General features: G+C 41.3%; 1 protein-coding gene across 1 annotated transcript in view; it reads left to right on the top strand.

Annotated features, from left to right (window-relative positions):
- The first annotated feature begins 6,434 nt into the window (after positions 1–6,434).
- The window catches only part of PCDH15 (protocadherin related 15), an 855,028-nt gene continuing 847,084 nt past the window's right edge, over positions 6,435–14,378 (top strand). Inside the window, exon 1 of the mRNA XM_054071953.1 lies at positions 6,435–6,517. The gene's annotated coding sequence lies outside the window, so the exon portion shown is untranslated. The remainder of the gene's footprint in view (positions 6,518–14,378) is intronic.

The following is a 14,378-nucleotide window of genomic DNA, read 5'->3' as shown; positions in this document are numbered from 1 at the left end:
ACATCCTTTGAGTGAGTGATGATGTAGAATTATAAGGAATCTTGGAACAGTGACTTGGAGGCTGAAATGGCCATTTCTGTCTCATTTTCCCTAAGTTGTTCCTCTGCTTCTTAGGCTCCCTGTTTTATACTTTGTGTGCGTTGCATGTAAAAGATAGGGGAAGAATATATGTGGTTTGTTGTATTGGTGTTACTCAGGATGAGGAATCAGAGAATATTAGCTTTATTATTTTGGTCTAATTCTAGTTTTGATAGTTATGCTGTACAGTTAAAGTTCTCTTGGTAATTGCAAATGATTCATTTTTCTCTCGCTTCTTACTAACTTTTGCATATTGCTGCTGCGAATAGTAAACTTTAGCTATCTTTCTCCCATGAGGGGCTGAAAATGATTCCTGTAAGGTATGTACTTAGCAAATCCATTTGTAAAGTGCATTTGGAAAGCTTGTGAATATGTTGGGGTGTACCGCATAAATGGAAGATTGTTCATTCAATGTGAATTTAATTACACATTTTCTGTGCTGTATAGATTTCCCTCCTTGGAAATAACCCATACAATTTCTGTTGGGGGGGTGGAATGCTTAAATTGTTATGTGGGTTTTTTTCTCCCCCTATTCACAGAAACGTTTATTACTGAATAGATTATCATGATTTTCTCATAGCATGCCATTTCTGGAATGATGCTAATGCCTTGATGATTGATATTCAGTGTAGGCGGGAGGGCATTAATAGTAGATCCACATACCATTTTTTTATTTCCTCGTCTATACAGATATATTGTATTTGCCAGAAACACAGATTCCTATAGGCTTGGTGATTCAAGACTGCATGTCTTGAATTCAACTTGAGTAAAATGAATCAAATAAAATTTGAGCTAAGTAACTCATAAATAAAAAAATAGCTTTATTTGTGGCCTAATAAAATTTTCTAATTTTTTTCTAGGTTTGAATACAATTTTTTATGAGTAGTCATATAGGTAGGTGTATACATTGTACGTTGAAATGACAGTAATTTACTGAAATACCCGTTTATGCTGACATGTGTTAACACGTGCTAAGTAACTGCCTTAAATACCAACATCCTGTACAAACAAAGATAGGTATTATTACTTCTTGTTTCTTATGTTAGTCCTTTTCTCCATTTTTTTCTTTCATCTTCTTCAGTCTTCACTCTTTTTCTCCCTCCTTCATTCTGTTTTCTGTTGCCCAGAGGTCTTCCCTATGAATGTGAAATGTTAAAAATAAACATGGCTTGCTTTTCGTTATAAATTAAATTGCCCTTTTAGCATATAACAGTTCATTAGACAGTGCGTAATTAGTGCTGCAAGAGTTGATCTAAAAGTTACCTAACTTGAAGCGCTGTTCATTTTGGTTTTCTCAATTAATGTATTCGTAGAGAAACCACTGCAGGTCACTGCTGGTTCGTAGCAAACCTAACCGTAAAGTGACCTCCAGTGCAGACACCAAGGGAAAAGGCTGCTGAGCCTTGTGGGACTGGCATTTCATCTCTTTTGCCTCCTCATTAGAGACCTCTGTACTAAACTTCATAGAGCTCCAAATCCTTCGTGGCCTTCTGAACCAATACAGGACTTGCTTTGCTTTACGCTTTCATGGGAGACATTATGTTGAAATAAATAGCGCTTGGCCCACCCGATCTCTGCACTATGAACAACTTCAGATCACCTTGAATTAGTCCCACTGAAATCATCTGTAAGGTTACTTTCATGACCAAATTTCAGGAACTAGCTTGATTTTTTAAGTAGGCATTTGATATTTCAGTGCTTTATTAGTAACAGATGGAAGTTACTCTGGTAACTGGTGATGGCGCTTGTGTTAGTAAGAACACCTGTTTTATTGTCGATAGTTGTCTCTACAGGTATTGGGCTGCAGAGGAGAGATGTGACTCTAAATCTTAGCATGGATCCCAATTCTGTTCTAAATTAAAACTACCCGAGTTTAGTATTTTTAGGCCATAGTGTTTCCAACACTACCTTGCTATACGTAAATAAGTACAGATGGCAACCTGAGCGTCCAGAAGATGTGCTAAATTGCTCTTTAACGACATTGCTAAATAGCGGGTTGATTATTGTGCTGGTTAATTTGAAAATACAGACTTCATTCAGAATATGTTATAGCTTTGTTTCTTTAGGACAAATGGAAAATTCTCCCTCATTTTCCTTTCAGGGAAAACCCGAATGCCATACCAAATGAGTACCACCCCTAACCTCCCTCCTGCCAAACCCATGAACTGCTGGAGGACTTTGGAGCCAAGGGAGATCACGAATGCCAGTAGAAGGGCTACTGTAATCCTATCTGTAATGAGCCAAAGTTGGGTGGGCTGAAGTAGAAGCTCTTCTGTGCTGACATTGTGATGATGGCAATATCTTCTGAAAACGGGATATTTTTCTGCTTAAGGACAGCTATGGGACTGTCAAGAGTTCCAGTTCCTTTTCGTTTTTTAGTGGGAATTCGTGTTTCTGTCTGTATAGCTGTAAACTCGGTGACTGCTCCTCCATCCTTTCTTTCTGCAGTGAACAAACACCGCAGTTAGCGTATCAGAAAGGAACCAGGGCACTAAGAGGTACATGGAAGAATTTGGTCACCAAAGCTCAACGCGACTGGAGAAATAGCTTCCTTGGGGGTTCCACTTGTATTTGGATCAGTCCTAGCCCTGAGTTGTCCTGTCCTGCAGCAGCTGAGCCCAGCTGACGCTGGCAGAGGCTCTCCGGCTTAACTGCAATTGAATGTCCTTTTTGGACGGGCTGCTGCAGTGCTCGAGGTGCCTGCCGGTTAATTCTAACTTCTCACAGAGCAGATGACAGCCCCACGAAGACAGAGAAGCAGTTAGGATTAGGAGGGCTAAAATTAACCTCTACACCCAGCCAGCAGGCTGTCTGTCAGGAAGCCCTGCGGAACGGGAATATTACTTGTTCTCCTGCTGGTTGAAGGACACGAACACGATTTAGTGAACAGCTGCAATGAAGAGAACAAGTACGTCTGATAGAAAAGATTTCTGTTTGGTTATGGAAAAATAGAAATTATTGCAAAGTCATTTAATTAGTTACACATGAGGTTCCGTGAGTCAGTTCTTTAGCTAACGTTCAACGCCCTCGACCCACTTTGAGGTTCAGTAAAAGTAATTGATATTGGTGTTTAATTCAATTCAGCAAGTCCCGCTTGTTGTATTGGAATCTGGTCGTTCAGGTGGCATTCTGGGTTACAGAGCAAGCAAAAATAGATTTGACCCAACACGGAGAGGCCTCGGTAAAAGTTCACTATTGAGGTCTGTAAGCTTTCAGACTAAGCACGATGGAAAGGGTTTTAAAAGCCTTATCCGGTCGAATAGGGAGAGAGTTAATCAGAGCAATGGAGGGTGGCCTGGAGTGCTGGGAAGCGCAGTCTCCTCTCCAGGTGGACACGTCTATTGCTATACAAAGAGGATTTTATGTTTTTTATTAAGATATTTCAAAAGGTGTTCTCGTTCCCAGAACAACGTTAATTGCCTGTGCCTGGCAGCAGCTTCGGTGTGCTGTAAACAAACAGTTGGAGCTATTGATACCATTGATATTTAATCCCATCAGTATCAACTGCTCTGAGGCTCAGCGATGCATCTAAGAGTTAGATGGACCAAACCTACGATGGGCAACTATAAAATGAGATAAAAAGTATGTGGCAATTTGTAATGTGTTTCCTACCCAACTCTGGTTCTTTTCTGTTGGTTTATTTATTTCTTTTTCTGACTGTGGAGCACCGCTTATTATTTTATCCCATTTTATGTATTAATTTTTACTCAGATTTTTCTACACATTTTTTTAGTGGATAATAAAGGCTCCTATTGATTTACTGAACTCAGAAAACTAGATTAGGATTGACATACTTGATTGAACTTACAGATGCTGTCACAGAACAAAATGTTAAGCTCTTCCCCAAAAAAGCAAAGCAAATGAACAGGATTGCTCACAAAAGGTTTCCAAGAGTGCAGAGACTGCTGAAAGCTTCCTCTGAAGCTAGGCCAGTTGCCTCAGAATTAGAAATGGCCATTGAATAAGTGAACACTATGAAGAGATTGGATGCAATGCAGATATTGTTGTGACGAGAGAGAGCTGTGTAACATTTCCCTGTTGTGAGACAGCACTGGCTGGGCAGAAGGAAGCACTAGACTCTTCCCTCTCTATGAGCTAAGAAACCCATGCTTATGCACGCTAGAAAGAAAACCGGGTTCCTACTGGGAGCATCTTCAAACAAGTAAAGTTATTGGTAATCAAATAAGCGAAGGCAACTTTATTGGAGTATATGGGGGAGGAAGGATTTTTTTGTTACATAAATCTTGCTGAAAATATCCTGCTACTCACTCTTTTTGTTCGGTTGTGTATTCTTCATATAGTATAATGCTACCTTTATTTTCTGTGTAGCATTAATATTTACTTAATGCTTACACATACTCATGGCAAATTCCTCACCGTATGCTTCTGTACAGTATTTATGTGCCTAATTGCACTGGAGTCTAGGAGAGCATTTTCTCATAAGTTAACATGGTTTGTTCCTCATAGATAGTAAAAGAACACGTTTCTAAACAGGTAAGAACTTCACATTTCCACAGAGACTGAGATGTACCGAGTCCTAAAAAGCATTTGATTTTCTAACAACATAGCTTGTACGTTAAATTACAGTAGTGTAAGTTAAATGCTTGAAATAGATAGACTGTAGCTGTAATCTGTGCAGAGCCAGCAGAGTGCATTAAAGTAGTGTTATTTCAAAAGTGTATAGTATGACTGTGGGTTTTAGTGATTGATACGGCTAAAATAATAAAACCAAACATAAATGATGACTGAATGAATACCATCTCAAACATCACGAGCTGAAAAGAAGCTGCAGGTTCTGGGCTGACACATCCTCTTTTTCAGAGTCAAAAGCTAACTCTTTCTAGCTGTCTGGCCAGATTTATTAACTACAACACAAACCTTTAACAAACCTCAACAAAACAGTCAGTTAGTAAAGAGCACGCCGCTGTATCAGTGCAGTTTTTATGAAAACGTGTTGTTCTAAATGCTGAATCCCTATTATGTGTTTGTTTGTTTTTTTAAAATGGACTTTTCAGTTCGCTTCCCTGATTTTGAATAATTCTTCCCAATTATCGGAATTCTCGGCCTCATCACATACCCTGCTTAGTTTTGGGCTGCTGCTGCGCTCATCATTCAGCAAGTTAGCAGTGCAGTAAGAATTATTTCATGGGCATAGTGTAAATGTCTTGCTTAATTTAAAAAATAAATAGAATCGCATGCTTTCCCATCAAGAATAATAACACAGAGGAAAAGGTTTCCAAGTGAATATGCGTGTTTGCATTTCATAGTTAAGGTACTTCTCATTTTGGGTTCAAATTATTGAAAGTAAGAATCTAGGAGTTGTGTTATTACATCAGACTAATGGTTCATCTAGCCCGGAAACCTGTCGCGGGTAGTCTGCTGAATCAGACACGTTTAAGAGAGAAGCAGGAAGGCCCCCTCCATGTGATTTGTCCGCTCTACTCAGTGGTCCTTGTTTACTTCCTGGAACATGAAGAGTTGTGTCCCGTTGTTTGCAGTTTTATCATGATCTGATGTAACTTCATTTTCATATAAATGCGATTCAAATGAAAGAATTGGCTAATTTGTTTTCAAGAATGTCTTTAAGCTGTTAAATCTTCAGGCTAACTTTTTGGGTATTTTTAATTATGTTCTCTAGTAGCGCTTCCAAATTAATGTGATCCTTTGCTTTCCTGTCACAAGAGCGGTATCTTGCGGTGAGCTGTCCTGGTTTCATGTCATTCATTAGCTCATAAATCTTTGCTTCCCCTGTGTTTGTCTCCTCTTTTAGATAAATATTACTAATTTGTATTTCTTCCTTCATTACGTCTGCGATAAGTTGTGATGTGATAAGTTAGTGCTGTATCATTTCCCACTATTTCTTTTTTAATAGGGAATGACCAGAAACAATGATGGTAATTAAAGCATCTTCATAAGTTTAATCAAGGATAGAATTCTCAGAGGTGCTCAGCTTTATTTCATTTCAAACATACAAGCGAACCAAAGCCCTTGGAGGACACACTTGTGAACAATAAGGAAACAGCTCTAGGAAGAGAGAATTTTGAGGTAGTCTTTATAGGTTGCTGTCCTATGGACCTATTTTTAGCACTTCACATTGAACAGGAATTGTAATAACTGTTCCTGGGTCAGAAACTACAATTTTAGAAGGCTTTCAGGCCCTGTGAGGCAAAGGAAGCTTGCCCCGTGTTGTGTCTAAATATTATTCTGTCTGTGCTAAACAGTGGGTCATTTTCAATCTAATTTGTCTGTAAAAGAAATGGAGTTAGCAGTAACGTTTTTGTCTTATCCTCAAATTTCTACTTGTTTTGCTTACACTTACATGTGCTGTTATCTTTTGTTTGTTCCTAGACCAAAACTACTCTTTTGTACTCAGAGAACAATACTGCCTGCAAAGACGTTCCCTAATGATTTCTGCCAGCCTGAACTTACCTGAGACAAGGTGAGCTGCTCGTTTGAATTGAGCTTGTCTGCATCCTTGACTGCATGGGGGAGACACTGGGTCCTTCAGTTAGTCAAGATCTAGCCCGTTCTTGACAGCCAGCTTTGTAACTCATCAATATGTAGTCTCAGCTTTCCAAGGTCATTCTCTTAACATTGAAATCTTCTCATGTTGCAAATACACAAGTGGCACAAATACATGTCCCAGCCTAGCAGGCACTGGGGACAACGGCACAGTTAGTTTAAGCAGATTATTGAATAAGGGTTCTTCAAGGATGCGGTTGGTTGTCAATAGTAGTGATAAAAGATTCTTGAAGGCTGCAAAAAGTAGCTTCAAAAATGAATTCATTGTTGAAATTGTTTTATCCACCTAAAATCCTATCTCTGTTTCTCCCGATTAAGAAAAATAAATGACCCCTTTAGATTTTTGGTTTGGGCTTTTATCTCTGTTGGGCCCACATAAATCAAGGGTAACTTCACTGAGACTATTACGGATTTATACTGATGTAAACAGAGATTAGTATTAATCTGGCTGTCAATCTATAAAGGGAAAATGCCATGGCTTGTGTTTCAGGTGTTTATATCAAGCATGCTCAGCATTTAATGGTAGAGAAATAATTATGGAAGAAGACAGTAAGCGAGTGCTTTTAAAGAATGGCTAGAGTGGAGCAGAGCTAGTATGGTTGGGAGTGATATGATAAATACCAAACATTGCTCTTCTCCCTCAAGCTAAAGTGAAGAAGTCACCAGAGGAATGACACACCCCTCTTTGGCCATTAATCGTTACACTTCTCTGAGAGTAAAGATTATTAAGCATCATGGTCCTGGTAGAATTCCAGTTTGCACGATTGCATTCCAGCTCTTCGTTTGCTTCTGTTAGTGGCTAAGGGAGTCTCCACTTCTTGTCCTAAATGGCCAGGTAGGAAGTGTTGTGTGGCATTACTGCTAGGGACTAATTGGCTTTGACAAGGCCTTCAGTGGAACTTTTTTGGAAACCATTTTGACTTTAATTTGATGCCCACTCATTCATCTAAAAGAATTTGTACTCTGTTAGACCTTTCATAGCTATGCAACATGTGTTTCTTATCTGTGAAAGTCACCTGACTTGTCACCCGTCTGTTAGACTAAAACCTCCCAGCAGAGGGAAAACTTGACTGTGTTCCCAGCTATGCTTTTGTTTTGTCTGGAGCTGAGGTCTGTGTGCAAGGCTGTGCCAGCTGTGTGTTCCACCACAGGGAGCTGGAGGACACGGGATTGAGGATTCCAGAACTGGACACAATTTTCCAGATGAGGTCTCACAAGAGAGGAATAGAGGGGCAGAACCCCCTCCCTCGCCCTGCTGGCCACGCTGCTTTGGATGCAGCCCAGGACACGGTTGGCCTCTGGGCTGTGAGTGCACGTTGCCAGCTCATGTCGAGCTTCTCATCACTCAGCACCCCCAAGTCCTTCTCTGCAGGGCTGCTCTCAATCACATCATCCCCCATGCTGCATTGCCCTGACCCAGGTGTATGACCTTGCCCTTGGCCTTGTTGAACCTCATGAGGTTCTCACAGCCCCGCTTCTCCAGCCTGTCCAGGTCCCTCTGGATGACATCCCGTCCTACCAGTGTGGCAACTGCACCACTCAGCTTGGTGTCATCTGCAAACCTCCACCTCTAGTGGGATGTCCCTGCCTGTGGCAGAGGGGTTGGAATTCAATGATCTTTAAGGTCCCTTCCAACTCAAACCGTTCTATGATTCTATGACTGGGTTATCTTCTCATAGTTTGCTGGGCAGCTTGAAGAAGGTGGAGATTTCAAAGATATGGTCTTTTCAGGGCACATGGATGATCTAATATTATTCCAGGCTTCTCCAGCAGAAGTGTCCTTAAGTAATAACGGAATGATGATTGCTACCATCCTGATACTACAGTATGATGTTATTAGCTGTTTGGTAGCTTACTTGGCACTGAATACAGATGACTTCATATGGAACCGGGCAACAGCGAGTCAACCCTTTTATGCATGAGTGAACTTTGCACCACAGAAATATGAAGATTATAAAACAATGTGATTTCCTTTATAGCTTAATATCGATACATAAAAATATCAAGAATCTGAGATTCTGCTGTATCTTTTGGGAAGCCCTGGATATGATTTGGTGCTACGGTACCGTAGCCATAGTTTATTTTTAGTGCACCTTTTTCTAGCTCCCATTAATGGCACAGAGGAGCAGTCTTGTCCACCCAGAGGGTACATTTTTGAACCATTCATGTGTTTTGATTCTGGGGAGAAATGGCAGAGCACCCACCCTAACAACTCCCCCTGTGTGCCAGAATGGCCTTGTGTAACACGTCTCTGTACTGAGACTGATGGTGGTTTTTCCCCCAACCGTGCGGCGGTTCCGTGAGTGCCCGGTCTCTGGCATAGCAGTAAAGCCCCTACCGCTGTGTGTGTGTGCCTTGTGTCCCTCCTTGTGAGGGAGAAGGGCCACAAAACCTGTCTACGCCGTCTGTTTCTGGTTCTGCCTTTTCTCTTACAAAGGGCCTGCATCAGTTATTTTCAGGATTATCAAGCTTCGTTTCAAATCCTGAGAAAATCCAGTGGGAGGTGTCCCTGCCCATGGCAGCGGCATGGATCTTTAAGGTCCCTTCCAACCCAAACTATTCTTTGACTCTGTGGTTCTATGAAACGCTGGAGCATGTAATCCATCCTTGTAATCACCTAGAATTACAATATCCAGAAGGGATTTGTCTCAAGGAAAAGAAATAATCATATTTAGCCAATAGAATTTTCTCCTTTTCTCCAGGGAAACTGTTCTTGTGGACAGGGCAAACGCAATAAGCATTCTTTTCTGTCTTGTGGGGGAATATCCTCTAAAAGAAACTACTGAAGAATAGATTCAAACCTAGTTAGACAGCTCTACCTAGGAGCAGTTATCCTCAGTTCACTGTCAAAAGAGGGTGCTGCCGTGCATGAGATCTGCAGAGCTTCGTGCAGGAGCCGCTTCTGTTCAGTGTTTTCGTTACAGACCTGGGAGATGGCACAAACACCACGCTTATATTTACTTGGTAGGAGGAACCGCAAGTATGTTGTAGGGCAAGGAAATAAGAAATTATTGTGTATAAGAATAAGAAATTATTGTGTATAAATGTCACGGTTTGATGAAACTAAGTGGAGCGTAATGTGACACTCAAGCAGGAATAACCAACGGCACACCAATATGTTGGGGGGGTAACTGGCCAAATAGCAGGTGTATAGAAAAGCAATTGAGGGCAACTATCAGTCCTAAGTTCAATAGGAATTAACAATTAATTTCTCTGCAAAGAGAAATTACACTGGGCTATATGAAAAAAGTATAGGTTGCAAGATGTGTACAGTGATCCTCCCAAACTACTCAGCATTGGTAGTATTATGTCTGATTTAAAACAAACAAGCAGAAAAGAAATTAGGAGGACTGAAAGTGGAATTTGAGATGCAAATATTATACTTAAAAGACCACAATGAAAAAGAATGTGAATGTAAAGATGAGAAGCATTTGATGACATTGTTGAGCAGCTAAGTGGTTTGGATTATCCGACTGTGCTGTTGGTAAGAGCAGGCAGGTCCTACTCAAGACTGGCGGTTTTCTAGAAGATGAGGTGTAAGATAAGGAGAGACTAGGAAAAAGAAAAAAAGCTGATTTGAAAATGCAGTAAATTGCTCCAGTTCCAGGACCTGAACTATGAAGTAGATAGGCTAAATAAAAATAACCGTGGTTGGGGTGAGGTGTGAGTTAAAAACAGCACGTGTTTTATGTTTGGTTGGTTGGTTGTTTTTTCTAAAGGAAAAAAAAAAAGTTGCAACAGTGATTTGGGGAATTAAAAACCTGTAAGACAGCTGGACCTGGCAAGCAGGATAAAATGTTAACTCGAAACAGCTAATAGTCCTGTGAAAGCTCTAGCCAGGATGGATTCAGGAAAGGCTTAACGGTGCCACCCCTCTCTCCAGCCACGTAAGGGAAGTGGGCCATGTAGAAGCAACACCTGACTTAATGAAGCCAAGCATTCAAGGAGCCCTTCCTGTGGCCTCCAGAAGGCAATTAGACACACCAGCTAATCACAGTGCAGGGCACGAGCACTTTTTGGCACCAGAAACCGAGCAGACGATGAGAATTAAGACATCAGGGTTAAGAGATGCCAATTCTTACAGCTGACAGCAGAGAAGAAAAGTGCTCATGTCCAGGCACCTTTGAGTTCCCAACCTGAATAACCGTGTCCGGTGGCCTTTGAGACAGATTGCAGTCTTGAGCAGAGAAAAACACGCATTTATCTGTACCCTGGTGAGATGGCTTCTGCCTGCTGCCTCGCTTAACACCAGTGATGCTGCTAATGCTTTGCTACAAGTACTGACAGCCAGAAAGTCCCCTCCTGGGATCCAGGTGAGTGCTCCCAGAAAGGACATTCTTCCTGTTCAGAAAGAATTCCTCCTGCACAGAATCCGGAACTGAGAAGTGGTGTATACAGGACAGGTGCTGCAGTGCGTTCATCTTCTCCAGGTGTCTCAAAGGCTTCTCCTTGGGCATGTGTGGGGAAAGACTGGCCACGTTCCCAGAAATTTTGCGTGAAAAGCAATTGTGCCATATCTCTGCGTTTAAATAGTTCCCGTGATTATAAGTATGCCTCCTAAGTGGGGGCAGCATCTGGCAGCTTCTCACAGACGTCATAGCTACAGCCCTGCTGCTACCAAAACCTTGGCACGTAAACCCAATACAGTAACCTTTTCAACCTTCTGTGTTATGGTAAAGTTTTTACTCCTCCCACTTTCCTTAACTGAAGGTAGTGGCATTCTGGTGAGACCCTATTTCCCCCAAATACTGTGCTGGACCTCATATCAACATTTCTGAGTATTTTGGAGTAGGTTATAATGACCTGAACTCTTTCTTTCCAATTTATATTGGTCAGGATACACTCTTGAGATTACCAGAAGGAATGATACTTGGGTTACATGGGAGTAAATTCCTTGGACGAGTGAAAATATGCATTTTAAATTTACATCAACTATTGTTCACATGTCACAACTCAGATAAATTCTGCTGCCTGTAAAGGCAGGGGAGACATGCGTGGAGGTTTCTTCCCTGACCTGAAGCTACCCAGCTTTGGGTTTGCTAGCAGAGAAATCCACAGAAATACAAAAATGCTTACGTACAAATTTCAGCCATGGCCATTCTGCATTTCCTCCTGGGGCTGCTCCATTCCATCAGCTTAGCTCAAGGGGTTCGTGCGTATGCCTCAGACCGGGGAAGCTATGAGTGTCCTGAAAGCACAGATTATCCCAGGCCGCCCCTCGCAGCCTGTCAGGGCTGCTGTGGAGGGTAGGAAAAAGGAACAGACAATCGGTTTGGTAAAAAGTAATGCGTGGAACATTTAACAAGACAGCAAGTCTGGATGTACCGCGTGCAGGGAGCTGCAAAGGAGAAACCCCAAACAGGTGTATAAAACAGACAGGGAGGAGAGGAGAGGAGAGGAGAGGAGAGGAGAGGAGAGGAGAGGAGAGGAGAGGAGAGGAGAGGAGAGGAGAGGAGAGGAGAGGAGAGGAGAGGAGAGGAGAGGAGAGGAGAGGAGAGGAGAGGAGATAAAACAGGTTTCTGGAGGAGGGGAGAGGAGAGGGAGAGGAGAAAAATTTACATTTCCTGTAAATAATCCTAAAATATTTTAAAAGCACTCTGGAATGTAAGAACAACTTAGAAAGCAGTCGAGGGTCAAGATATTGAAATACCTACCTAAACACAGTTCTCTAAAGGATCAGATAGACCTGTTCTGGCAGCGAGCAAGTGGAAGGCCCCACATTCAGAGCGTGATGGATAAGAACATGTTTCCCCCTCTGTCATCGGATCCGGAGCAAGGAAGTTAGCTGTGTGTCTCTGGGCTTGCCAGGTTTGGCAGAACCATTTAGAACAGTGGAAACTACTACTTCAGTGGGTGATTGCGAGCGTTTCTAAGGATCGTTTTAAGCTATTGAATACAAATTTCAAAATACTAAATAAAAGGTAATATTTTTTCAAATGACAGTCATTGGTGTAACCTTTTAATTCAACCTCTGTGAATATTCATTATGATGTAATCTTTAATTATAATACTTAACCCTCTCACGAGCTCTCGCACATAACAGCACCTCAATGTATGTGTGTGTCAGGAAGATTCTAATTTCATGTGTAGAAATCTGAAGGTTATCTGGAGAAGAGAGCAATGAAGGGGGTTGTTGAAAGAGAAAGAATCATCTTACGATTAAGGCAGGTGAAGGCGAAAAATTCCCTTTTATCCCTGTTTCTGCTGCAGCCTTTACTGATGTTGCTTAGCAAGCCACTTCAACCAAAATACCTTTTGTGGCTGCTGTCTGTGTTTGTCTCATCTCCTAGACCCTTTAGGCCTAATGTGCAGAAGTGCTGAGCACTCACAACTGCAAACGAAATCAATTGGCAGTGTGGTCACTCAGCATTTCTGGAATTAAAACAGAATGCGTTGGGTATGTGGATGTGGAGAGGACAGTTGGTTCTGTGCGCCAGCCTTAGCTCCGCAAATGATTTGCAGCGTGGCCTCTGGCATGGGTTGGTTGGGTTTTTGTCTTAGTGTCTCCATTGTGGACACGGTACATGTTGCAGTAAAGGTAAATGAATTAATGTCTGTGAGACATTCCTGGTGGAAAAGTCCCCAAATAACACAGGTGAAATTAATACATTATCTGTGTGTGGCAGAAAAATTATATTGAGGGTATAGCATTCACACAGCTGTGTGCCATGCACAGGATAAACCTCACATGCGTATGTGTACGTACACAAACAGCCACAGACATCCCTAGATGAATATATATCTGTATGTTTTAAGAAATGGAGGTGTAAAGGTAGCTGTCTTTTGATGACACAAGAGTTCAGACTAGGAACTACCTGGATTGCCTTTACAAACTTCCACACTACTAATTTTTTTCACAAGACCTCTTCTAACTCAGCACATTTGATGTCTCCCACTCATCAGCTGAATACACTGAATAATGCTTTTATTTTTACATATTTGTACGTGTATTTGAAAATGTATTCTTAATCTTGATTCACGAATACGGGCTGGATAATATCTCTTTTTTTTTCCTGAATAGGTGTCATTCTTAACTCCAGGGTTAAGGTGAAGAATGTTCATTAGTGAACAGGTGGAGCCCCTGCCCTCATCTGGCTCTGAGTCAAGCTGTCAGACCGACCAGCGCAGCCTGCTCCCGCCACTCCTCACATTACATCTGTATTTCCAAATGGTTTTAATTAACTTCAGGAAGGCAGGATGAGACTAAGATACTATTAAAGAAAAACAAAACAGGAGAGTATATTTAAAGGTGAGTGAGACTCAGAGCCTTAGAGGATAATGTGGACAATCAAATTGTGTCAGTAAAGATACTCTGGATTTGAACCTTGTAAATGTCAGACAAGAAAATGGACTAGCACATAAAGAAACTATGCCTACTTTCACCAAAATCAATATCAAAATTTCCATTCATTTCCATAGTGCTAGGAGATGATGGATTAGGGGAACTTAATTTGGGGCTTTGGGGAATTATATTCACAACTTTAATTGTATTTCTATAAAATACACATTGATCCTTCAACAAATTCTCAGTACAGCTAGTCACTGAAAAAATCAGGAATGTTGCAAATGCCTCTGTGTATTCTTCCTATGATTAATTGTTCGTTAAAAGAGAGTTTAGGGATGCAGTGGCAGGTATTGCCCTGTTTGCAATTATTTTGAGTAGTAAAACAGATTAAGCAGAGGCTTAAGGCATGCATGAGCTTAGTGAATGTAGCCATATCTAAACAAACAGTGGCGAATCTGCTCTTTTACTCTGAATTTTAAGATTAAATAAGTGG

This window comes from Cuculus canorus, chromosome 7 (genome assembly GCF_017976375.1).
Source record: "Cuculus canorus isolate bCucCan1 chromosome 7, bCucCan1.pri, whole genome shotgun sequence".
Lineage (NCBI taxonomy): Eukaryota > Metazoa > Chordata > Aves > Cuculiformes > Cuculidae > Cuculus > Cuculus canorus.
The sequence above is the reverse complement of the archived record's forward strand: the minus strand, read 5'-3'. Positions and strand labels throughout refer to the sequence as shown.